Genomic DNA, 27,301 nt, shown 5'->3' on the forward strand with positions numbered 1-27,301 from the left:
CAGAAGCATAAAATTAGCCTTCATCAAATAAAAACAATCACCTGATACAGGTCACCATTAATATTCTCGAACTTTAACACATACTAACTCATAAGAAGAACCAGAACTCATTTGGCAGAAAGCACAAATTCTATCCGATCATCTTACCTTTCTCCGTCCTCAGAAGCTCCTTTCATATATTCAGGGTATGTTTGTGTTAGAGAAAAAAAAAAGAAATCTTTGCTTGCAACCTCTTCATATCTCAAGCTGTTACACTCTCATCCCTCCGCCTTTTTCCCCTTTTCTAATCACACCTTCATTTCTTACCAAGTTTTGTTCTTTTAATGTTTATTTATTTTTGAGAAAGAGAGAGAGAGAGAGAGCAGGGGAGGGGCAAAGAGAGAAGAGGACAGTAGATCTGAAGTGGGCTCTGCACTTGCAGCAGAGACCTGGATCTTGCAAACCAGATCATGACCTGAGCCGAAGTCCTATGCTTAATGACCGAGCCACCTAGGTGCCTATTCATAAATTTTTCTTTTAATATTTATTATTTATTTATTTATTTGGAGAGAGAGAGAGAGAGAGAGAGAGAGAGAGAATTTCAAACAGGCTCCACGCTGTCAGTGCAGAACCTGACACAGGGCTTGATCTCACAAACCATGAGATCATGCCTTGAGCCAAAATCAAAATCAAGAGTTGGATACTAAACCAACTGAGCCACCCAGGTGCCCCTTACCAACTTTTAATCTGGTTTCTGATTGTATAACTCTACTGAAATATAGCCACAAATATCTTCCTTTCTAAGTCTTATATCTTTCATTTATATTTCATTCTCTCTATATATTTCATTTCAGCTCAGCAGCATTTAGCATTTTAAATATTCCTCTTTACTTGAAATTAATCTCTTTTTTTGCCTCCATGGCCCTCAACATGCCCATTCTCCTTCTACTTCTCTGGATCATCTTTCTGTCTCTTTTGAGTAGTTTTGCCTTATCCTGACCCCTAAACTGAGCATTTCCCGAATCAGATATCTGTCCATTTGATATTTGAAGGGTAGGGTTAACCTTTAAAAGATGGGTTCTAACTACACTGCCTACTGCAAGTCTCATAGAAACTGGCTACACTGCATGCTTAAAGGCAATCAATTGTGGATGAGGCCTGCAAGGAAAGCTCAGGGCAACAATTCTGCCAGGGTGCATAGCTACAACCATATACAAGCTCACTGACTTGAACTCCAGTCCCTAATCATACCAGTGGAGTGGCTAAAGCCCCCACAAACACAGATATTGGAGTGATGGAACAAAATTCTACTAGACTTACAACTGTATCCTCAAGGCTCAGACCTCTGTTTCATGATCACCCCAGAGGGATGGAGCCCAGCTATTTCCTCAGCCAATGAGTGCTCAGATGCTAGGTCAGGCTTGGAGCCAAGCTTCCACCACATCACACTGTGTTTGGACCTCAGTCTCTTATCATGCCACACAACTGCTGGCATTTCCCCAGTCAAGGAGCTTAGAAGCACCCACAACCAACAGCCAGGGCCCCTCTCCAGGAGTCTATCACCTGTTCAGATTTCTGTGTGCTGCCACAGAATGCAAAAAGCCTTAGAGGCCTGCACACCTGCTTCTACTCTCATTTCAGTGAGTTTTCTCCTCTGATGCTGTTCCAGAAGGCTCTTGTGTTTGCTTCCTGATAATTCGCATTTGCTTGATCCATAGCATTTTTTCCTCAAGGAATTCATTCACTCTCATGGCTTTCCTTTACTTACACTGACTTCAAGGGCAGAAAATGATTTATGAAATCTTGTGTGTCCACTCCTTAGCATGATGGCTGATACAGGTAATAGTTTTTCCCTATCAAATGCAATAAGCAGGCAGCAGAAGTCACTGGAATTTTTTGAGTAGATGAGTGAGAAATCTTGTTCGAGGAGTTTTATTAGAGATTCATTTTTCCTTCAAAAATACCTCCTTTGTTTACTCCCTCTTTGTGAAGAATGCAATAATTGACTCTCATCTGAACATAATACCTTGAGGTTATTTCCGAATCTCCTCTCTATCTGTTTCCATGTTGGTGACAGCGAGATTAGGGGATATAATGCTAGCTATAAAATTTGTTTGTTTTCCGTTGTCCTTTATCACTGGACATCATCCAGACTTTGGGCAAGAACCAAGCTGCCACATGGCTTCCTGATAGTAGTTTTATACCTCCTGGTGTTAACTGTACTTTTCTTTCATATATATCTTGTCTCCTCATCTAAATGAACAGCTCTTTAAGGGAAGCAATCTTATTTTACCACAGTAACTAGAACAACTTTGTGCATAACTGCTGCTTAAGAAATACTGGTTGATTTTGAATAGATGGTAGTGTGAGGGCAAGCAGCCTTCAGTTATGTAATAGAATAAAAACGCGATGGGGAGGGGATATCATGGGGTGTGGAAGAGTGAAAAGAAATTAAGAGGTGTTCAAAGATGTGTCATCTATTTCGCTATTTTTTATTGGAATAAGATCTTAAAGATCCTACATACTGCTCTGACCAATTGTCCTGAAAGCACATTGATTTCAGCTCTTGTGCAGACAGCTGGCACCTTCTAGCCTGATGACAATCTGCTTTCTAATCAAACCTAGGAAGCTTTCTGCTTTTTCAGTTGCTGAGAGTCATTGAAAATTGACACATGAGAATATTCGCCACATTCTCTGATACATATAAAATTTCTGTAAAGAAATCTCTGGACAGAATATAGAAGGGGAGCACCCAAGACAGGATGAAGAGGCACATGTTTTCCTGGAGGGCTATACCTCTTACAAATGTCTGCCCATGTTTGCAAAGTTCAGGACAGCATTACTGGATTTCCCCATCTGAAACTAATGCCATCCAGCTACACACTAGCAAGTATCTAGAGAGGCAAAGCCCAAGGAGTCAGCTTGCAGACCAAATGGGAATTGAATGCCCTGGTTACCTGGCTCTTGGGAGCTAGATATTTTCATGAGTGTTCATCAAGTGGACATTTGTTCTATAAGCAGTTTCATTTTGTAAAATTGCTGGAAAGTTATTGGAATTATACAACAAATTTATCCCCCAAAAAGGCCTGTGTTCACTTGTGAAGATTGCAGTGCGATCACATGTGTATGGGCCTCTGTTCCCAAATCTGTGTGTATGAAAATAAAGTTCAGTACATAGAAATAGTGTTGTATCATAAAACAGTGCTTCTTTTGTCTTACTTCAAAATTCCAAGGTGCTGCTTTGTTTGTCTGTCTCTCCAGATGTATGCATGGTTGTTTTATGTGAGTTTATAGCTCAAAAACACACACACACAAACATACACACACCTGTTTTTAATGCTGATTTCCAGAAATACTCCTTTCTTAAAGTTTTGAGTGATTTTATGTCACCTACAGACAAATCTAAGAAGACTAGAACCCCATAAAAGGAACCCATGAACTGAACCTCCTCCCTACCTCTCTGGCTTCATTGGCAGCTACTCTTTTTTTGTACCACTTATTCTAGAATTAGAATGTTATATAATTTTTGCAAATGCTTGGCCATCACACACAAACATGATATTGCACTTACTATTCTCTCTGCCTGGAATGCTTCATACTTTTTTATGTGAATAATAAAATGGCAAAATGTATCTGGTTTGACAAAGACAGAATTAGGAAGATTCCTAGTTTTTATTCTGGAAGGCAGGAAGAGACAGAGAAAAGGTAGAGAGTCAGGCTTCCTCTACATTATGGAAGAAATTTTTACTTCATCACTTTCCTCTGTGCAAGTTCTTAAGCCTCTTGAATCTAATTTTCCATCTATAAAAAAACAGATAATAATATAAGTGTCATATGATTGTTACAAGGATAAGATGAGGTCATATGAAATGTTATAAACAAAGTAAACACTAGTTTTTGTTTTCGTTTCAGACCATCAATTATATGGCTTTCTGACTTTCTTCCCAGCTAAGGCTTTTATGATTCTGTCAGTGTTATTTTTTCTTTAACGCTGTCGGAGAACTGTCCCCAGGAGGCATCAATCTTCTATATATTTAATTTTGGAATTTGTCATAGGAGGTTTGTCTAAATTAAGATTATTCATTATTAAGAGAAACTGTCATCCAAATTTAGCTTAGGAGCTTTAGCAAACATGTATATAGTAAGGGTGGAGGTATTTTCAGAATTTAGAGACCTCAGTACAACTGTATTTCATAGGAAGGAGAAAGTTATTAGACAGGCCCTTTCTCCACCTTTTCCTTGCAAGATAACAAGATCCCTTCTCCTTGCTTTTCTATGTGTCTCTTCTTAATTGTTCTCTTGATAGATAAATTTCTTCCACCGAACTTGCAATTTCTGCTCTACATGACTTTAGCTCCTCAGCAGCTCTACTTAGTGTAACTTACAAACCTTGTTTCTAACGGCATAGAACGTTGTCCGTTAGTTCAAATTCTTTTTTTTTTTTTTTTAATTTTTAATATTATATTTGTTTCTGAGAGACAGAGAATCAGCGTGAGCAGAGGAGGGTCAGAGAGAGAGAGGGAGACACAGAATCCAAAACAGGCTCCAGGCTCTGAGGTGGCTGTTAACACAGAGCCCTATGCGGGGCTCGAACCCACGAGCCGTGAGATCATGACCTGAGCCGAAGTCGGATGCTTAACGAGTGAGCCACCCAGGTGCCCCCATTAGTTCAAATTTTTATTAGCTGGATAAAGTATTCTTGTTTCAGCCTACTCTGTTCAGGGATTAAGGTTAACTGGTATAATATGGTCCCTAACAGACACTCTGCATCATAGCAGCAGGATCGTAGATGATGATTAAAGGAAAAGTCAATATCCCTATTAAGAGTTCACTTCCAAATCTTACTAGGATTGAGGCTGCCTGAAACCCTTCAAGATCTATCAGACTCTGGGTGGCCAAGGGACAGAGTAAAGAGTAAATCCCAGGATTAACCTCAGCTTTCAGATTCCAAGAACTTTGCCTACCTATTTGACTTCCTGTCCACTATCCACAAAGCTTCCTTCTATATACAACCATCCCCATTTATCTCCTCTAAGTTTATTTGAGTTCCCTGAAGTGTTTGGTCAGAAGAAGGAGCATAAGAATATAGAGCAAGTGTGGGTGTCAGGTTGTCCCACAGATTCAATCTACAGCTTTCAAAAAGGTAAGTGAAACTGTCAGTGATAGAAAACTCATATTCACCTGGTTGTGGTGAGCACTGTGGTTGTCTTTCCAACATTTCTTTCACCTCCCTCCCACCTCATTATGTAAATCCATATAATGAAGGGACATTGATCTACTCCAGAACTGGGTGAATGAGCTCAGCTTTGTTTAAACCACAAAACCACAGTTAGTGCTTTAGGAAATCTATTTCCAAACCTACCGGCCTTGGTATTCCTTTGGCCACCAAGGTTGTCTGAGAATGAGTATTGCACAAAACTTAGTCAATAGGACATAAAGGTGAAATTTTATTTTAAAAAATGCTCTTCTGACAGATTTACTAGAAAGGTAGATCACTTTTGGCTTGGACAAGAAAACACATAAACCAGATTTCACTGTCCATCTTATTATTGTAAGGAAGAGAGTCTTTGTATGAATCTGTTATTATGGAAATTAGATAACAGAAATCAACAGAAAGTGGATCTTGACACCACTGGCCACCAAAATGAAACAAACCTAAAGCTCTTCCTACCTTTATACTTTTAAGGTACATAAAGTCAATAGGTTGTATCTATTACTTAAACCATTTATAGCAATATTTTTTACTCCCATCCAAAAACATCCAAACTAATACCCTGGCTTCAGCATAAAAAAAAGTAGTCGTTGGCTTACACAACTGAGATTTTCCGAAGTGTTCTATCTTCAGGCATGACTGGATACAGGAACTCAAATGATTACATCAGGATTTATTTTGTCTCTGTTGAGTCTCTCTTTTACTTAGTTGAGTTCATTTTCTGGTTTCATGAATAGACCCTGGAAACTCAGTAGATTGCCATTGATTTTATAAGTTCTTAGTCTCAAGTCCCATGGAAAAGACAATATCATGGGACATTGGCCCGAATTCTTAAGCAATGCCTCACTGTTTCTCATTTACTCTGATTGCCTCTTGTACCCATCACTGTACAATCAGTGAAAATAAGAAGATATGCTGCTCAGATAGTCAAACGGCTGCCTCTGAAGCAAAGGGGAGAGTGAACTTCCTCAGCCAACATGACAAGTATAAGGGGAAAAACCGGATATGGTGATCAGAAGAAGAGGGGATGAATTCTGGGAAGGAAAAAAAATCTGCTAAAGATACTATCTCATCAAATTAAGCTACATTAAAATATAAATAAGCCTTAGAGATGATAATATTACCTTCAATAATTGAAAATCAAGGTTCATATTCATATTAGTGAATTATAGATCAACTTACACTAAAACTCAGGACTTTTAATAGGCAAATGAGCTGCCCTTAAACATAAGAAAGAAGTGATATGTCAGGGAAATAAAGTAGTTTAAGTATGGTTTCTTATGCAGAGTCACTATAGGACAATTATGTCACTGAAAAGAGGGTAACATTTTGCTCCTTGGATTCTTGAAGAAGAAAAAATAGGTGTTTATATTTCACAAACAATCCAAAAAAAAAAAAAAAAAAAAAACCCACCATATTATAATCTAGAGAGACAATCTATTCAAATACTTCACTGTATATCTGTGAAGGCCTTTTCTCTGTTTCTGGGCATATCTACATTCTAATTAATTTAATTGTTAATTTTGTTACATTTATTCATTTTCGAGAAAGAGAAAGATAGAGTACGAGCAAGGGAGGGGCAGAGAGAGAGGGAGACACAGAATCTGAAGCAGGCTCCAGGCTCCAAGCTGTCAGCATAGAGCCCGTGGGGCTCAAACCCAGGAACCATGAGATCATGACCTGACCTAAGGTTGGACACTTAACTGACTGAACCACCCACATGCCCCACAATTCATTTAATTGTTAGATTATTATTTGGATTTCAGCTGCTGCCCAATAGTCATCAGAAATGAAGGAAGTTGCTTTAATCTGACAAGGACATTTTCTTCACAGGAGGAGTTACATAAGTCAATGACTTATATCTGGCTTGCAGAGCTTCTGAAATTCTGACTCTCATCTAAAAAGGCACAAAGAGGAAGAGGATTGTGTATATGGCTTATTCTTTTCCATGGTAAAGAGTCACATTTCACTGAACCTCCTTCCAATGAAAAGTAACTGGTCTTTTAATAACAGGCAAAGGAAAGAAGGAAAGTAGTTGTACAATGACTGCCGGTTCAACAGCTTAGATTCACAGAGGAAAAGGAAAAAAAGTGAAGTATTTCTCAGAGTTCAAGGGCTTCAATTCAAGAGCCAGAGAGACAGATTTTGAAATCATGGGGCTTGTCCTTTGGCTTCCAGAGACATTGCTTAGTGTTTCATTTTTTCATCTGACACTGTCAGAAAGCATTCTAAGTGTTTTGCAGGCTACTCACACATTGGAGTCCCACAGAAGTTTGGGAAGTATCATAAAGGTTGTGATAATGCACACTTTTTCTTATAGAATAGGCCAGAGGTTCTATTTTAAATCTTCTTTAATATAAAATGAACATAAGAAATTCTCAGATAGGAACTCTAGGCAGAACAGAGAAAATCTAACATATGACACAGGATTTTGTCCCAACAGAGGAGTCAAATAGCTTCAATGTGTTACTTCCATGGCAGTAATTTTGTGTCACTAATTTTCCATTAGTGGAGCTATGCAGGGAGCTGGGATTGCAAGACTAAAGAACACATTTCTCAGGTTACTGAATTTATCTGCTATTTATGTGAGAAAAATAAAAGAATTGTGCATCAATACAGGTGAATGTAGAAGGTGACAGACAGAAAAAAATACACAAGATGGTATGAATTTCTGACCATGTTACTGTGAACAGAAGTCTTTTATTTGTATGAAAGTCTTTTTATTTGTATAAAAGTCTTTTATTTGTATGAATGGACTACTTCCATTCATTCATTATTCTTGAAATATTTCTGCATATTTTCTATGAGCCAAAGGCAACATTATTCAATTATTATATAGTAAGAGTGTTCTTGTAGAATACTAAGTACATTTAGTGAAAGAAATAATCAGGGAAGTGTAAGAAAATACCTAAATAATTATGTGTGTGTGTATATACATACATGTAATTTCATAAAAACATTTTTAACTTTTTGTTTTGAAATAATTTTAGATTTATACAAAGTGTTGCTTAAAGAGTAGAGAGAATTGCTTCTAGGTATTTAAGGCAAAAAAATAATCACGTACATGTGCACAGTTTCATAAATAAGGATGTTCATGGGGCGCCTGGGTGGCTTAGTCACTTGAGCGTCCAACTTCAGCTCAGGTCATGACCTCACAGTTTGCGAGTTTGAGCCCTGACAGCTCAGAGCTTGGAGCCTGCTTTCCTGGACCCTCTCCCAAATAATATATTTTTCCAAAGTGCAGTGAGCCTGATTTCTGGCTTTAAAGCTTTCCTGTGAGTTGACTTACATACACTTATACGTGCAAAAGGCCATGCTTTTTGATCTCATGTCTGTTTTTCCTTTTATTCCAAATACAAGAATATATTTAGAATTTATTCTATTCCTCTTGTTGATTGATTGTCTTTCCTAGTAGACTGGAAGTCCCTTGAGGGTAGATGTTCTGTTTTCTATACCATTACAATCCCAATTCCCAGAATCTTTGCAAAAAATGTATACCTAAAATTATACATTGAGTCAATGTACATCTTGGGAAAAAAAAAAAAAAACAAGAGAAAAGGCTTTGGAAACAGATCTGGCTTTGCTACTTACTACTTCTATCATCCTTCTTTCCTTCCTCCCTTCCTTTCTTTCTTCCTTCCTTCTTTCCTTCCTTCCTTCCTTCCTTCCTTCCTTCCTTCCTTCCTTCCTTCCTTCTTCCCTTCCTTCCTTCTTTCTTTCCTTTTTCCCTGCTTCCTTACTTCCATTTTTTTTCATTCAGAAATATTTACTTCACAGAATAACAGTATGTGAGGTGCTGTAGTAAGATTCACACAGGTAAATAAAAAAATCTCAATTTTTATTAGTGACAAATGAAGATAAAATAATTCTCATCTTGTAATATGGTTGAGAATATGCCATGAGGAATAATGGGTTTCAGTCTTCTTGCACTATTTTCACAGGTTGTTGACTTAGTAAGTAATAAATGATAAATATTAATAGCATTATACTGTAAAATAATGTATTCTTTTTGCATTTGTTCATTTATAGTCTACTTTTCATATCACAGATACTTATTAAGTACTCACTGTAGTCCAGAAAGTGTTCTGTAGGTTGTGAATATAAAGATGAGTAAGACAGTTTTTTGTTCTCTGGGATCTCATCACAATGGAACAAGTTTCATGGGGGTACTAAGTTACTAGTATGTATTCTTTGTCTGGCCATGTTGGATGACCCTCCCCCAATTATTATATTTTTCCAAAATTCAGTGAAAACTCTTTAAAGCTAACTTGCTCTAAGTCACACAGAGGTTGCAAGATTGCCCTGAGTAATTCACTCCCTGGCTTACCTTAATGTGACACAATGAAGAGCAAATGAATGAAAGCAAGTGAAGTGTTTTTTTTTTTTCTTCAAGACCCCAACTTTTTAAGCAGTGATATTGTCTAGTCTTGCTCTCAGCTGACCTAACCAGGCTACTGGTCAAATACTATGTGGATTGATGCTAGGGTTTGTATCTCAGAGTCTAGAATAAATATGGCTTCTCCAAGGCTTCTAGGAAGAGAAAATCAGAGCTAAATAGTTCTCAATTCCAGCAAGAGCCATGAAAACAAACAATATTCAGGGGATTAGAGGACAAACAAAACTTTAGAATAAAGTTAAACTTTACATTGAACAAAATCAGAATGAACTAGGTAGAATATCAGAAACAGTTTTGGGTAGATCTTTTTCTTCCTTACTGGTCATTGCTCACATAATGTATATATGGGTTTTTCTAGTTCAAAGATAGACCACTGAGGCAGACTCTCAATTTCTATAGTCTTGAGGTCCCTGGAATAAGAACAAAGAGAGTATGGATTAGAGAATGGGATAAGGAAAGACTGCCTCAAATCTGCCCATGGGGATTCATGGCAACCGCTTCTAGATAAGTCCTGCTAATTGTAGAAAATTCTTGCTGGCTCTAGTGAGGGACATGTTGGCTACCATTCTAGTGTGAAACCAACTGACTTGAAATTAAAGATGCAGTCAAAATAGAGTGTTTGAGGACCTCTAAAATACACAACTTGGCGGGGGAAATGCATGAAGGATCTTATTGGTTATAAAGAAGCTTGTTGGGTCTAAATAAAGACAATTTGGTCTCCAATGACAGGTCCTTCTAATTGTGTTTCAAAGAAAATTGGGATTTTAGGAGGCAGATCTCTGTATGACTTTACAGGATTCCTGGATGGAAAGCTTTCCTTTAAACCTGAGTAGTTCAGAAAGTGGGAGCCAAAGAGAAGCAGTGATTTGCTTGCCCTATTTCCTAACTACAATACTGAAGTTAGCTTTCACATAGGCAGCTAAAATGAGTTCTGACTGGGGCAATTATATAAATGTCATTGTAAGCTGTTATCTTATCAGATTTTCTTTCTTTCAGTGTCCCAGCATCATCTTTCAGGGGTACTGGATTACTTAAGATAAAGAGAAGACTCAGATATATTGTCACAATAAACAAAAAGGTGTCTCAGACATTGGTTTTATAACATTAGCTACAGATGGAGACTGCTTGAAAGGATATGTGAAAATAAAAACAAACCTAGCTCACTAATTCTCAGGCAGTAATGCAAGTCACACTTTCCAAAGCCCCTGGACACTTACTGATTTATCCATTACACTTTGCATCTTACTTGAGTCAATTCTTTAAATGCATGGCTACTACAATGCATGCCACAATGCCTTTTAAAATACTTTTGGTGAAGTGTCTAGAATTTTACTAATAAATTTGGAATCTATGAAGCCCACTTAACTTTCTAAACAGTAATATGCATATCCAAGACACAATCTCAAGGAATGAGCACATGCCTGCCTCCTTAAGTGAGTACCTGATACATGCCAGACATAGCACTCATCTCTTTCATATACATTATCCTTTTGAATACTTTCAATCATTTTGACAGGTAGTTATCTCTACTTTTAATAAATGAGGACATTGAATATCAAATAGTTTTAAATGACTTTTCTGTATAGCTAACAAATGGCAGAGTTGTTTTCAAACCAGCTTTTACCTCAATGTCAGCATAGTTTTCATCATCTCACAATGGCTTCTTCTCTTACCTCAGAAAATTCTACTAGGAGCTAAAAGAACAGACTAAGTCCTATTCCTTCATGAAGTCTTCCCCCATTTATTGAGCTCAGGCGTGTCCCTTTCCCACAATTCTACCTTGCAAATAAATTTCCTCGTTATGGAATTTAAGCAAATATTGTATGACAACCTGTAGAAATTTCACATGTGTACACTGTCAATGTTTAACTCAATTTAAAATTCATTAGAATAAAATAAGAGCTTCATTCATTTGTGCTCAACCCTTTGTGGCTGAATAAATCACTTCCGTTTTCAGAAAAACTCCTGTGTAGAAGAGATTGGACAGGATGGATGTTTATACCTTCTTAGGTTAAAAAGAGGAAACAAGCTGAGAAAAAGATGATACATGTCTGTGAAGTGGTACAGGCAGAATTCTAGGATTTTAGCCTACATCTTAGAACTCAAGAGTTTAAGACGTTTTCCACTATACCATGCTGCCCACATGGTTGGGTTCTATAATATATATTTTATTTTCTAAAGCAGGAAAGTTCTCTGGTTTGTCCTCAGTCCCCAAATTGCCTAACAAAAATATGCATTGAAAAGAAAACTTCTAGATTTGCTATACATCACTTCTGAAAAATCGTTCAAGAAATAATTCCTCAACTCATACGGTCTCATTAGTTTTTTCCTTTGAGGGATAAAAAAATGGATCTTTCTAGCAAAAATCAAATTTGTGCATGACAGCCAGTTGAGCTCAGAGGTCAAAGGATAAATTTGGACTGCTTCAGTGCATTCCCATCCGTTCAATCTTTTGTCATGCTTGCACAGCAGGTAGGATTTGAAAGAGAATCTGCCCTTGCCTCGAAGAATTTTTTTCTTAAATGACTGAAAATAATCAGATCTATACTTGAGAGCAACCACAGCCAATGCCACTTCCCAGGGCTCAAGTAAACCTCTGAGAATACTCAGGATTTGGGAAAATGTTTCAAAAGTCATTTTCATGGCCAAGGATAGGTCTAATATGGTGGAATTGTGTGTTTATACTTGGGGATGGGAGAAGAGAATAGGGGAAGCAGTAGAGAATTTTTCAAGGGAAAGCCTCAAAAAAGATTGAGCACTTCCAAAACTGCATTAAAGGGAACACAGGCAGATAAGTCCAAAGTCAATGTCACTAAACGCCAATATCCCTTTCAAGCTCTAAGGTCCTAGTGACTTTACTAGTGCAATTTCAATTTTAACTCCCCTGCTCATTTTTCCCTAAGGCTGAGTAAAAAGTAAAGAACAAGAGTCAGAAATAGGAATAAGCATTTGAAATAAAAATCAAAAGCCGAAACCTCTAATTGACTCTTGTCCTAACTTTACTTTTAAAAAAACTGTTTTAATGTATATGATGCACTTACTGTTAGGAAGAAACTGCTTGGCAGATTCAGAAAAGAAGGTGGTAGTATCAAATGACTGCACATTTTCCAAGTTCCAGACTTCAAAGTCAGAGCAGTGCTTTCTGCTGAAACTGTGAAGTGCAGATGTTACATAAGCATAGGGAGGGTCTCATCTTTTTGAAGCACACATCCTTTTATGGGTTGGTACATATTAATAATGTTTAAATTCAAAGCAGCAAAAGACATGGTCAGATTTACTTTTGAGATTGTGGTCTTCCATTTCTGGGTGGGCCACAGGGTCTTCCTCTATGTCAGACCTTCCTCTAAGGTCCTGCCTTAAAAGGTTTTCAACACCTACTTCTTTCAAAACAATTCTTTGGAGCACCTGACTGGCTCAGTCAGTTAAGCATCTGACTCTTGAGCTCAGCTCAGGTCATGATCTCAAGGTTCATGAGTTTGGGCCCCACATTGGGGCAGGCTAATGGTAAGGAGCCTGCTTGGGGTTTTTCTCTCTCTCTCTGTCTGCCACTCCCCCTGCCTGTGTGCTCTCTCTTTCTCTCCCTCCCAAAGTAAATAAATAAATTTTTAAAAAGTAAAACAATTCTTTGGTTAACAAAGCAGTCTTCATAAGATTTAATCTTCGTTTATATGTCTGCTAGTTCTTCCTTCCCAAGACCCAGGAGTTGGGCTCTCTGCAGAAGGATGTGTCATCTACCCTAGAACTGAAGCCACTAAAACAGCCCCAAACATCTCTGCAGCAAGACTAGACATCTTAGAGTCTTCTGCATTGGGGAGTGACAAATAAATCAGCTTTTCTACCTGAAGAACTTTTGTCCAGTATCTGCTACCAATGAGGGGAGACAGTTTTAAGTTTCCAGTAGACCAGAAAAACAATTAAAAATCCCAAGACAGTTCTTATGTAGAAAGGGAGAGAATTAAGGATGACAGTATTGTCAATAGTCACAAATACTAGAGGGCTATAAAAATATTCTTTAAAGATTACATTAAAAGAAACCTAAATGGAACTGTAATTGTATAATGAGATGTTATTTTTTTAAAGAGAAAAGTTGAAACATTTCTTTCATATTCTATTAAATGCCTTTTTTCCTATTATGGTTATAACATTTAATTTGGGGAAACAGTCTTACTTTGAAGGGAGCCTCTAGATGTTTAATATTTCATATCACCAAATAGACAAAACTCAAAATCTATTCAGATCATTTGTACAACTCAGTGCTCAGACACTCTGGACTGGCTCTGGACTAGACATCCATTTCTCTTTAGATCTTATGATACTATCTCAAATTTTGTAACCTACTGGCTGGCTACACTGTAGAAATAATCACCAACACACCTGATATAAGACTGTGGGAAACAAGGGGAAAATGCATTGAAAATAAAATGAAAGTGGGTAGTAGCTGAAATTATTATTTCCACAACTGGTCTTGAGGGTCTGTCTATGCTTTGACTCCACCACATCCTTTTCCATGTACCAGTTCCCTTCTTTTTACTTAGCATCTCAGTGGGTTGGGGGCTCTCCTTGGTGAGTGACTCGAACTTTAATTCATGAGGGTTGCAGACATTGAACAGTCTTGACTGTGTAGGTGAGTGTGTCACAGTAAGGTACATTGAAGAGCACTTTGGCTCACACCTTATTTCTCCTCTCTGTCTCACTGTACAATTTTGTGATGATCACAATCAATGACCTCCACCTGCAGTTATTTCCTTTCTGCCTATTTGTGCTGTGTCTGGAAGGTCCCAAACTGGCCAGAAAGCAGAGTGAACTTGCAATTAACTGGAATCATTAGTGGTTCTCTGGTGGAAGTACTCTCTTTTCAGTAAGCAAAAACAAAGAGTCACATATAGACTGCCTAATGGGAAACAGGAGTCTTGTGAATTACCAGATTAGACCAATCTGGATCACAAAGTCACTTTTGAACTAATGTGTCTGTTGGCTTTTTCTGAGAGATCTACATTTAGTATTTTTGTATATATACTCTTTAGTGCTGCTTCCACATCCTCTACCCATCTTCCTCCCTCTCTCTCTCCTTATATGTGTTAGTTAAGGTCACTTTTGGAACAAAGTCAATATGAGTGAAATAGGAGAGGGAGGAAGTTATGGAATGAGAAGTCCATAATGGGAGGTAATAAATTAATTACCTATTTGTAGTAGGTTCACAAACAAATGTCTGCTGTCAGAGGACCTAGAAGAAAAGCAGAGAATGAGGACAGGCTGGAAACCGCCAACCAATCTGTTCTTGCCCATCACTGCATATGACCTCAAAGAAGAATTTCAGAGCAGAATGACTGCTACTTCATCTCTGCTTTCCAAATTTACTGGAATTCATCTTTGTCAAATACTAAACTAGAACCACAGAGTTCCCAGATAAACCAAATTGTCACAGCACAGTCCACCACACTGGGTATCTATATTTGTGTGTATGTGTAAAATTGTTATAAAATTAGTATAGTAATTATAGTTTTGGATATTTTTTATTTTAACAGTCAAATTATGAGCATTTGCCCATGCCATCAAGTTCTACATGAATCTACCAAAAAAAAAAAAAAAAAATTCCAAGAAAAGACACAGCAGAGCCAAGAAGTGGAAGTAACATTTTAATTGTCCCTTGATGGATGGGGGGAAAATGTAAAACAGAAGGTGGCATTCAGGCAGAAGAAATAACATAAACAAAGAATGAGGAGAATGCATAATGTATTTAGGGAATAGTTAGTAGTTTGCACTAGACAAAATAGAGGGTAACTATAATATTTAGAGACATGATAGAAAAATAGATTCAACTAGATTGAGACTGACCTTAGATTTCATTTCAGACAGTTTAGACTTAATACTATGGACAATGGGGAACCAATTAATATTTTTAATATTGGGAGTGGTGATGAGGTTTATTTTTTAGATAAATCACTCATGAAGAAATGTAGGAACCATATTAGAGATGTCCTGGGAGTAGAGCAGAGAGAGCTGTTAAGAAATAATTGAAAGAGTTCTGGAAAGACACAAATCAGAATTAACTAGGGCAGAGGCTATGAGAAATGAGATAAAAGGAGAATTTGAAATTCATGATGGTGGCCAAATCAATGGTTTCAAGACTAAATATGGAGACTGGGGCATAAAAATGTGTTAAAGTTGTTTTTGAGTAGTCTATCTTGGGTAGATATATGAAGAGTAAGGCTAATTTAAATTCATACTAGAGGCATTTTAGGCTTGAAATAGAGTGAACATTACACAATATAGCCAGAATTGTTACAGTGATCTTCTAGGGAGTCTTCATAAGGCCGACCATCAGCCGCTTAAAGTAGAGGTTTCCAGACATAGTGGGTCATCAAAATCATGAAATGGAGGAAGGAGGGATTGAAGAGATAGAGGGGAGGGGACATGGCTTTATAGCACATCACATATCAGGTTATATTCCAGACATACTAAATCAGATTTTTGAGAAATGGGATCAAGAGATCTGTATTTTAAAGTTCTCCTAGTGATTCTGATCTAAAAATCTGCTAAGTTAGTGAGATTGAATGTTGATTTGTACAACTTAAAGAGTGTCAATCACAACACAGTCTTTATGAATGGTAAGTGCACAATGTACACAGCACTAAGCAGTGGCCTTGTTTATTATGAAGAACTTCTTTTTTTATTACTTTTTTAGTGTTTATTTATTTTGAGAGAGAGAGAGCATGAGTAGAAGAGGGACAGAGAGAGGGAGACACAGAATCTGAAGCAGGCTCCAGTCTCTGAGCTGTCAGCACAGAGCCCAACAGAGGGCTCAAACCTATGAGCCATGAGATCATGACCTAAGCCAAAGTTAGATGCTTAACCAAATAAGCCACCCAGGTGCCCTTAACCAAAAGGCTTCTTAATGAGACAATAACCATAGGAAGATCACAAATGGAGTAGCATGAAAACAATCAAAAACAATCCCAGATTACATAATAAAAACATAAAATTTTCAAGAGATGATCATAGAGCAGTTCACAAGATACTGAAAGAATAGCAGTAGCAAAGCTTCTGTTGTGCAAATTTGCAAGCTTGCCTCTTTATTCTTTAAAAACTAGAGTGGTAATACTCATGAGGACATGACTTTTGTTTTTCTTTACTGTTGTATCCCTAGCACCTAATGCAGAGACTGCCATGTAATAAGTATTCAATAAATATTCACAAATGACTTCAGTCATTTATTCAACATAAAACACTAAGCTTCATGTATTTTTAAGACTTTTGCTAAGTGTCATAATCACATAAACAAACAAGATATTGTCTTTGCCTAAAAACAGTGACCAGCTTAAGAGTAGAAGATAGATACGTATGTGAACAAATAAGATCAAGAAAGTGTTGCAGGTGTGTGGAATAGAGATGAAGCAATGGAGCTTCACAAGGTCAACCATAAGTACAGAAGCCTAGCTATGATCAGTCATCTGAAGACCAAAATGACATTACAGTAGAGAGGCAAAAGTGCGCAATAATAAAAAAATATATAACGAAATCAAGAATGCATACTCAAAGCTAAGTCATTTTTATGTTAGCCTTTACCACATGACTTTATTAATGTGAATATGCTCAGTTGTTGATAAAAATTTAGAAGGGCCACTGAGATTTTTTGTTAGTGTACTTTCTGCACACTGTGTACTTGGCTTTGGTACACATTAAGGAGAGCTTTTCTGGTACTTAGAGGAGCAACTCTCTTGGGAATCAAGACATGGATGATTCTGATTTTTCCTACTATTACTGCATGATTTCATGTCATAAACTTAATTATATCAATATACTTGAAATGGTGATTTGTTCTGAGACATGATGTCACAATAGAGGAAGGTTCATAATACTAAAGAAACATAGAAGATGGAGTTATCCATCCTACTAACCTGAGAGATCCATGATTCCTCTACCATTTTTGTTTTGCAACTTATCAGCCTCTCTCTTATTTATCCCTTTTATTCTCTGGAGAAGTTATTAGTTAATCCAATTCTTAGACTATAATTAGAGGTTGAGTAGGTCGATGGATCTGTGAATGAGAAAAATATCACATGAGGAAGAAGTAGGTGATGACGGATCATGTTCCTTATCCCATATCCCATATCCTATAATGGGATAGCAGAAATTTCAGCATGGTTGAAGGGAAACTGCAGGAAAAGTAAGTGTAGAGATGTAACTAAAGGTCAGATTCATGCTTTGTTCATTTTTAGGTCCCCAGAATCTAGGACAGTGCCTAAACATAGAAAATGCCTGTTTTATTAAAAATAAATTAATAAGCCAAGAAGTTGTAGAAACAGTTTGGAATTCATCCATAGGAAATAGGAAATCACTGAAGAATTTCAAATAGATGAATGACATGAGATGGTTTTTTTTTAGTAAAGGTCAACTTAGCATTGTGGTATCTTCAGCCAATAAGAGCAAGAAGACCAATTAGGTGATTATTGCAATGGTCCAAACAAGAGTAAATTAGAGTCTCAAAAAAGAATAACATTTGAAATATAGAAGTGCCTAAGGAAATCTATTTTAAAGATAGCCTAGGCTATGAGTGGATGTGAAGCCTAAGAGTTGAGAATGGCTGTTGGGAGGAATTCACCAAAATAAGAAATAGAGGAGAAAAGGAGGTATGGAGAAAGATCATGAGTATAGTTTTCTGCATAGTCCTTTCTGAGATGCCTGTGGGATATTCTTGTAAAGATATGCAGAAAGTACTAAGTATTTTTTATTTTATTTTATTTTATTTTATTTTATTTTATATGTTTTTTAAATTTATTTTTGAGAGAGAGAGAGAGAGAGAGAGAGAGAGAGAGACAGCATGAGGAGGGGAGGGTCAGAGAGAAAGGGAGACACAGAATCCAAAGCAGGCTCCAGGCTCTGAGCTGGCTGTCAGCACAGAGCCTGATGCAGGGCCCGAACCCACCAACCATGAGATCATGAGCTGAGCTGAAGCCGGATGCTTAACCGACTGAGCCACACAGGTGCCCCAGTACTAAGGATTTAGATATCAAAAAAGAGGTCTAGTCTGGAGATACAGAGAGTGATTTGTGTATAGGGGCTGTCATTAACATGTATGTGATAGTCAAAATGTGAGCAGATGAATCTCTCAAGAATACTGAGTGAGAAAAAAGAAAACTGGTAAAATATTTAACATTGCAGGGTGGTAGAGAAGGAAGAGCCTACAAAAGAAGTTGAGAATCTCTGAGAATAACAGTAAATTCAAAAGAGAAAAATAAAACCTTGGATCGTGAGTAACTTGTTCTGTGAGTGTTCCTCAAGATGAGCAAACATTTCTAACAAATTTTAATTTGATAAAGTGATGTCTTTATCGCAAGTGATGTCTTGCGATATGAGTAGTACATGATGCCAAATGTTACATGATCACAACTGAGCCAATGGTTCTTGAAATTCACTTTGATATATGAGTGCTTTGGGTTATAAACATGTTTCCAGAATGAATTATAATCCCAAACTAAGGTTTTACTCTAATGAAAAAATGACTGCCCATGCTCTAGGTTAACCAAGTACCTAACTCTATGAACCCATGGTTGAAGAATAGCTAGTATTTTGAAAAATAGAACTATTAAATGATAAATAAAGCCTGTTTGTCAGGTTCGTGTCATCAGTTAATATGATTATGAAACAAGTTATCAGTTAAGCAAGTTTATATGTAATTTTCCTTAAATTTGTTTTATCTTCTCAAATACTTACTTTTTTATTGGAACTTCCTAAACTCCTGAGTTAAAAAGCTTCTTGAAATATTGTAAGCTAAAATTGCCTAAAATTTCTAAGATCCAAATAACTGACTGAAGTTTACAAAATAAGTAACTCCCTCAGGACTGTTACACCTGGATATCTTTCATAATTATTTATGTAAGTAAACATTTTTATATCACAGGATTACTGTTTATGGTTTGAGTATTGTAAGTACAAATTCTATAAACACAGGGCCCTACATGTAATAGTTGCTCTGTAAATATCATGGTAAAGACAGAACTGTACTAGCACAGAATCTCAGATCTTGAGATGTTGAGTTATAAGATGAGTAAAAATGAGAGTCCTGACATTAATTATATACAGAACTGTAAGATCAAGCAATTTGAACAGGCATTTTGAACCCATCCACCTCCAATACACATGTACACTGACCTTTAAAGAAAGATGACTCTTAATGGATATATCTGCATAATGGCTTTTCTGTGTTACTTTCACTTAGAGCTACTTGAATATGGATTGAGAAAGATTAAAAATGGATTATTATAACCTGGGTGCCAAGGAATCTGACCATTACTTTATGGAATATCAAATTTCTCAGGAAATATTTCTAAAAGCAAGTTACCTACTAAAATCTTTTACCACCCACCCACCTTTATGTTGTTTTAATTATTGTGGTGAGATGGAAAAAGCAATAGGACTTAATTATAAATTGGAAATTTATAAAATGTTTGTAAAGTCAGGAAGGGGTAAGAATATTACCTATTTCCCAAGACGTAAGATCTTCGATATCACAGACAAATTCCCCCAGTGTTTGACTAGCCTTAGAACCTGAAAATCTTTTAAATTATAGTAGCTCCTGAGGCAATGAGGTCTGGTAGGGTTTGTTTTTTTTTAATTTTTTAAAAAAATGTTTTATTTATTTCTGAGAGAGTGAGAGAGAGAGAGCATGAGCAGGGGAGGGTCAGAGAGAGAGGAAGATACAGAATCTGAAACAAGCTCCAGGCCCCAAGCTAGCTGTCAGCACAGAGCCCGACGCAGGGCTTGAACCCACTAATCGTGAGATCATGACTTGAGCAGAAGTCGGACGCTTAACCGACTGAGCCATCCAGGGCCCCCGGGTTCTGGTAGTTTAATAAGTAATGTGGAAATTAAATGGGAAATATCAAATAATGTAACTAGAGACACTTAATTCATTGGGAATATATATGAGACTAGAATTTAAAACTCTAATCTCTACTATTTGTGTGTTATTTGTTTTAACTAATCTTTACTGTTCTTGATGGCCAACCCAGGAAATCAAAGGTGCCAGAGGACACTGATCCTGTGAAATAATTCTGTTGTGCTATGAGCAATGTGTTTGAAGATTGACCTTCCTAAGCCGAGTCAAAAAGTTTTTTAATACAAACTCAGATTGTGATAAAATGAAGTTAAAAAGAGACATAATTGGTTGCACACATACTAATACATCACTGAGCTCCCACTAATCTTTTAATCTATTTAATTCAGAAACCTTAAATTAGATGTAGAAGAAACTCATGCTATTAACCACCACAGTGGAACAGCCCATTAGCAATGGACCATGAAGTTACATCTCTTTCCCCTCTTGTAATAGAGAGCGATCAAGTGCTTTGATTGATTGGAACATCTTCTGTGTTTTCTAATTGCACAAAGAAGTTGAATCTAATTTACCTTACTTTATGGAAATCACATTAAAATTATGTGAAGATAAAACCAAATCATATAGATCACACTAGCTTATAGTATGTTCCATGATTAAGATGAATGATTATCTTGAATAGTTTTAAATGTCTTACAGTGTGGAAAAAACATTCCCTTATTTCAAGCCATTTACTAATCAGTCATAGTCTATAATTTATATGTACACACACACACACACACACACACACATAAATATTATCCTATCCAAGAGTTCTTTTGTGGCTAACTGAAAAAGTCATCCCAAATATTATTACACAATTTTGCTTTATTAGTTGCAGTTAAACCTTGTAAGAAAACTTTATATATCCATTTGTATTTTTTCCTTAATCATTCTACATAATTAAAGTTGAAGCTCTATCAGTCTTGTGACCTTGACTCTTTGTCACTTCCAAATTCTCCTTGCCAAGAATGTTATCTGCTAAAAAGGAGTTTAATAAATATTCACTATACATTCATTAAATATTTGAATAAGTGAACACACTTTTTATTATGGTGATATTGTGAAAATGTTAGAAAATTCATGGCTTATAGTCATATCATTGCTAAAGCCAGATTTCCAAACACAAAACGTTATTTCTAAAATCAATAAAAGATCTTTTGACAGTGAATAGGCAGAAGCTCAAAAACTAAAACTAAAGAAGCATGGACACATTAACCAGTATGAAAACCAGCAAAATCAGGAAAATGTGGCAAGTAGTTTACCTTTCACTGATATGGTCATTCATTGCGTCACTTGGCACAAAGACTAAGTTGACGGTAAATTGATAACAGTTAAGTACTATACTTGTCCTCCTTTTCAAGTCTATGCATAGATTCAACTAAATGCATGTTCTTTAAATATCTATCATCTATCATCTAGCTATCTAGATACCCTGAGGGTCCCATTACTCAGGGAACCTGAACCTTTTTCAGGGTTTTTCTTTACAAACCCCATTGAGTACTCACAGAAAGGATTGGAGACAGTTGTAAGAAAATGTGTGTGGTAACTGTTCTGGGGGAGAGAAATGGCAGCCATTGCAGCAGTAAATGAGGGACAAGGGCTGCACCAAGACCCTTCTGTTTTCTTTATTTAAAAAATTAAATTTATTTATTTATTGAGAGAGAGAGAGAGAGAGAGAGAAAGCACCAGCTGGGAGGGGCAAAGAGAGAGGGAGAGACAGAATCCCAAGCAGGTTCCATGGTGTCAGCATAGAGCCCCATGCAGGGCTAAATCTCAGGAACCGTGAGATCATGAGTTGAGCTGAAATCAAGAGCCTGATGTTTAACCAACGGAGCTGCCCAGGATTCCTGAGACTCTTCTCCTCTATCTCTTTTGTGGAGCAAAAGTTTTCATCTCTGGTGGGGAACAGGTAACAAACACATTCATCCTAAAACCCAATTGCAGCTGGGGTAAAAGGGAAAATCAGGAGAAGGGGTTTACTCCCTCTGAGTGGGGAAAAAAATAGACGTGAGCCCAGAGAACTCAGGTGCAGAGAGGCAGGAGAAGTAAGCAGGCCACACCCCATAACCTATGGACATGGTGCCTACCTACTCAACCACACACACACCACTTCAGGTTAATAAGCATGAAATTAACAAATAACTGTAGACTAGGGCTGGGAAAAGGCAAGGAGGACAAGAGCATAGGAAGGGACCCACTCGGAATTATAGTCCCAAAAGCTGAAGGTGAAGTAGATGTTAAGAAAAAACTCTAACAAACTAGCCATCAGTCTAAATACTAGATAACCATGAGAAAAACTTGAAGCTTCTGGTGAATTGAGGGTAAACAAGCAACAATAAAACTCAAACAGAGCACAACTCCGAACTAGTTCCACAGGCTATACTTAAGGCGTAAAGGAAAGAAGATCACTCCCATTTTCAGGAATAAAAATTGTTTGCCTCAATCTCTTCTGTTCTGCACCAGATGTTTGGCTTTTAGAAATTATATATACATTACATATGTGTACATACATACATATATACATACATACAAACAAACCAACCAACCAAACACAAAAACTACTCCCTAGTGGCAAAGTAATCATCAGAAAAAGATTTAACAGATTTAGGTATGACATATATATTGGACATTTCTAACATGGAATCTAAAGTAACTATAAATAATGTATTAAAAGCTCTAGTGGGAAATCTGTAAGATCAAACAGGTAATTTCAACGGAGAGATGGAAACTGTAAGAAAGAATCAAATGAAAATGCTAGAAATTAAGAACAGTGTTACAGGGGTACCTGAGTGGCTCAGTCAGTTACGCATCTGACTTGGTTTCTGCTCAGGTCATGATCTCACGGTTTGTGGGTACGAGCCCTTGTGGGCTCCGTGTTCACAGTGTGGAGCCTGCCTGGGAGTCCCTCTCTCTGCCCCTCCCCAGCTTGTTCTCTCTCTTTCAAAATAAATAAATAAATAAATAAGCTTAAAAACAACAGTGTTAGAAATGAAGAAAGCTCTTGATGCCGTCAGTAAATTCAATACAACTGAGAAAAGAAACAGTGTACTTGAAGATAGGTCGATAGACATTACCCAAGCTAAACACCAAGAAAAAAAATAAGGCAGGGGGTGGGGGGAGGGGGTGTGTGGGTGGAGAACAGAGTAACCAAAACCTGTTAAACAATATTCCGTAGTTTAAAATATGCATATTCAGAATCTGAGGAGAAGACTAAAAGAAAAGAAAAAATATTGAAGAAATAATAGCCAAGAATTTTCCAAAATTGTAAAATTATTTTTATGTGACATTCTGGAAAAAGTACAACCTTAAGGAAAGAACAATGATCTGTGATTGTGAGGAATCTGAGGAGAAGTGGGAGTAGGATTTGACTACAAAAAGGCAGCATGAAGGAATGTTAGTGGCAATGGAATGAAGACATGAATAAAGTTACAGTGAGGAAAACAGGCAGATACTACTTTACATGATCATGAACATCATCTGTAATAAGACATGATGCAATCATGTACCTTCAGGTATGACACTCTAAGAGAGTATGATATTCGTTTTAGTGGTACGCATCCCAGAAATACAAAATTGAAATTTAATCATGAGAAAAAATCAGACGAATCCATATTGAGATACATTCTACAAAATGCCTGACCAGTACTCTTCAAAAGTAGGAAGTACGAAACACAAGGGGAGACTGAGAAATAGTGAAATTGATTGAATTATTTCATTGTTTTAATGTTAATTTCATTCCATGCTTATGTAAGATTTCAATTAGGGGATTCTTGGTGAAGGTCATATAGGACTTCTCTAAAATATTTTGGAAGCCTTTTGCAAGTCTAAAGTTTCCTTAAAATGTTTTATTGTCTAATAACAATATAGCAAGGATATACAGTATACAGGATGATTTTGCAAAATTGTGGTGAACTGAGGGTAAATTTTGGAAAATTGTGGTGAACTGAGGGTAAACTTTGCAAAATTTCCCTGTATACTGTGTTTAAGAAGCATACATATATTAATACATGTATTATTTTATATAAATATAAAATAAAATATAAATAGGAAAATATATACCAAAATAAAGTTAATTTAGCTGTATTAATATCAGGCAAAAGAGGCATTGAAGCGGAAACAATACTAGAGATAACATGGTCACTACATAGTAATATAAATTTAATTGACCAGGATGATTTAAAAACTTAATAAGATGTCATCCATGTGTGGCTGTCTAGGAAGAGATATGGGAAAAGTATGAGAATATTTTTTAAGTTCTAAAAGTAATATTTAAAGATTTTTTTCTTCTGCTACATTAGGCATCATAAAAGTAGTGGGATACAAATCAGACAGGAGAGCTCTAGAACCAACTTTGGAAAACATAAGAAAAACAACTTATATCAAACAACTAGAACCAAAGTGATACATCGATGGAAATCCAATGTACCTTATTTGTGTATGTTAAAAATTAGAAAATGGTGTGTTACACACACTCACATACATACACAGAGTAAGGTGGGAAAAGAATATGGACAAAATTTTTCAAACTTACAAATTGGAAAAGAGGCAAAAAAGAAAAAAAAGGAGTTATGTGAGAGCTTCAAATATTTATAATTAGAAGTCTAAAAAAGTGATCAAGTCTTTAACAGGGACATAAGCATGTGGACTCTGAAGTCAGACTCTGTCACTTGATTCTTAGCAGCACCATTTATTTGATTATGACTTTAGGTATATAATTTAAACTTGCTAAGTTTCAGACTGAAACATAACTGACTGAGGTACACTTCACAGAGGTAGAGTTTTTTGGGGGGAAGTTTTGTAGAAATATATATTAAAAGCTTAAAATATCTATGGTGCAAAGGGAATGTTCCATGAATAAAATAATAATAATGATAATATTACAGTATGTTAATGAAGAAATGAATTTATATATGGATACTTGACTATTTTTCTTGTTGAAGTATAACTAACATACAGAGTTATATTTGTTTCAAGTGTAAAGTTTATACATGGAAACTTTGAACAAGTGAACCCATTGATACAGTGAAAGTCAAGGGAAACTTCGTTTAAAAAACAACAGCAATGCCATTTGAGAATTCTTAATATCCAGGGAGGGGAATACTACTCCTATTTAGGGGCAATATCTGTGAGTTTAGAAAAAAAATTTGTCAAGTTTCTCGGAGAAAAAGAAGATGTAATCCCCTGGGTAGAAGTTTTATAAGGGACTAAGACTCAGGGGAAGTGGATTGCATTCTAAGGGGAAAAAATTTTTAAGAAGCAGGTGATGTAATCATGAGTGATCACAGTATGAAAAGTTAGAGCTACAGGAATCATTTTTCCCATTAAAAGAAAAATCTTTCCAGTGAGCTTTGAGTTCAAAAGGAAGGAATATCAAACAGATAGTAAAAAATACAAAATCATGTTGTAGAACTGTAAAACTAGGCAAAGAGGGTTCCAAATCAAAGAATGGAGTGAGACAAAACACTAAGAAAAATAGAAAGATTTAGGAGGCTGTGTTCAGAATAAAATGAACAAGAAAGGAATAAATCCAGAGCTTGAAGTTAAGGTTAATAGCCAATAGATATCAAGCAGAGGGACTGAGCTTCTATTTTGCTTTCATTTTCCTTTACAAGGAGAATAACCTTTAATCGGAAAGTTCCTACTAACTGCAGAGGTTATAAAGTAGAATGTCTGAAGTCTCTAGAAAGAAAACAGGAAAAGAAACCAGGAAACTACAGACGGAAACTTTTTAGAAACTCCTTGGTTTCTAAAAAGTTAAACACTAAGGATGGCCAAAATTATGGCACCTAATGTAAACTCCCCAAAATGTCTAGTCCAGATTATAAAACAGATGGTCTATGAACACTTGCAAAAGGAAGCATATAACATGTGGGCTCAGCGTGATCTCAGTAAATGAAACATGACAAACTAAATTTATTTTCTTTTTTGATACAGCTACCAGACTGCTAGAAGAGAAAAATATCCTAGGCATAATGCATCTGGATTTTAGAAAACCATTTGACAAGTTTTTCAGCTGTCTTTGAGGACAAGCCAGAGCAATGTGGGCCAGCTGATAGTGCGTTGGATGGACATGAGCCTACTTATGAGTCTATACCCAGGGTGGTGATTTATAGATCAGTGTCAGGCAGGTGGAAACCATCTAGTGCCATGTCCCAATGCTCTGTGATTGGCCTTGTTTTGTTCAACCTATTTATCAAGATCTGCTTGGGGTCTCACTGCAGCTGTTTGTAAGCACATTAAAGCAGAAGAGAAATTCACTAACATTTATTCAGCATATGATTGTCATAATAAGTGCCTTATCTAAATTTATTTTTACAACAGCTCTATAAGCTATGGGGTATTATCCCCATTTTACTGGAAAGGAAATGAAATTCAGTTAAAGTACTTGCCCCACAACTTGTGCATAGCAGAACGACAAAATAGGTTTGCATAATTCCAAAGTTTATGGCCTTACCACTGTATTATGCTATCTCAAAATAAAGATCAACTTCAGAATGTGATCATCATAAAAATTATTGCTGGCTTCTGCTACATTAATAGGCATTTAGTGACCAGATTAATAGAAGCAGTTATTCTACCGTGCTCTGCAGTGATCTGGCGATAGCCCGAGTTATGTGTGAGGTTTGCGTTACATATTAGGAGAGACAGATAAAAAAAGTAGACTGTTAGAAGAACAATCAAGGTTTGAAAACCAGTTACATATGACTAGTTATCCAATGAATAGAAGACATTTAAAGATATGATGGTTGTTAAAAACAAAACAAAACAAAGGGACTGTGAGACAGAAGAAACATCCCACACTAAGTGGTCACATATAGTACCAACAGGGGCTACA

This window comes from Hyaena hyaena, unplaced genomic scaffold (assembly GCF_003009895.1).
Source record: "Hyaena hyaena isolate Hyena2069 unplaced genomic scaffold, ASM300989v1 scaffold_1234, whole genome shotgun sequence".
NCBI classification, from domain to species: Eukaryota; Metazoa; Chordata; class Mammalia; order Carnivora; family Hyaenidae; genus Hyaena; species Hyaena hyaena.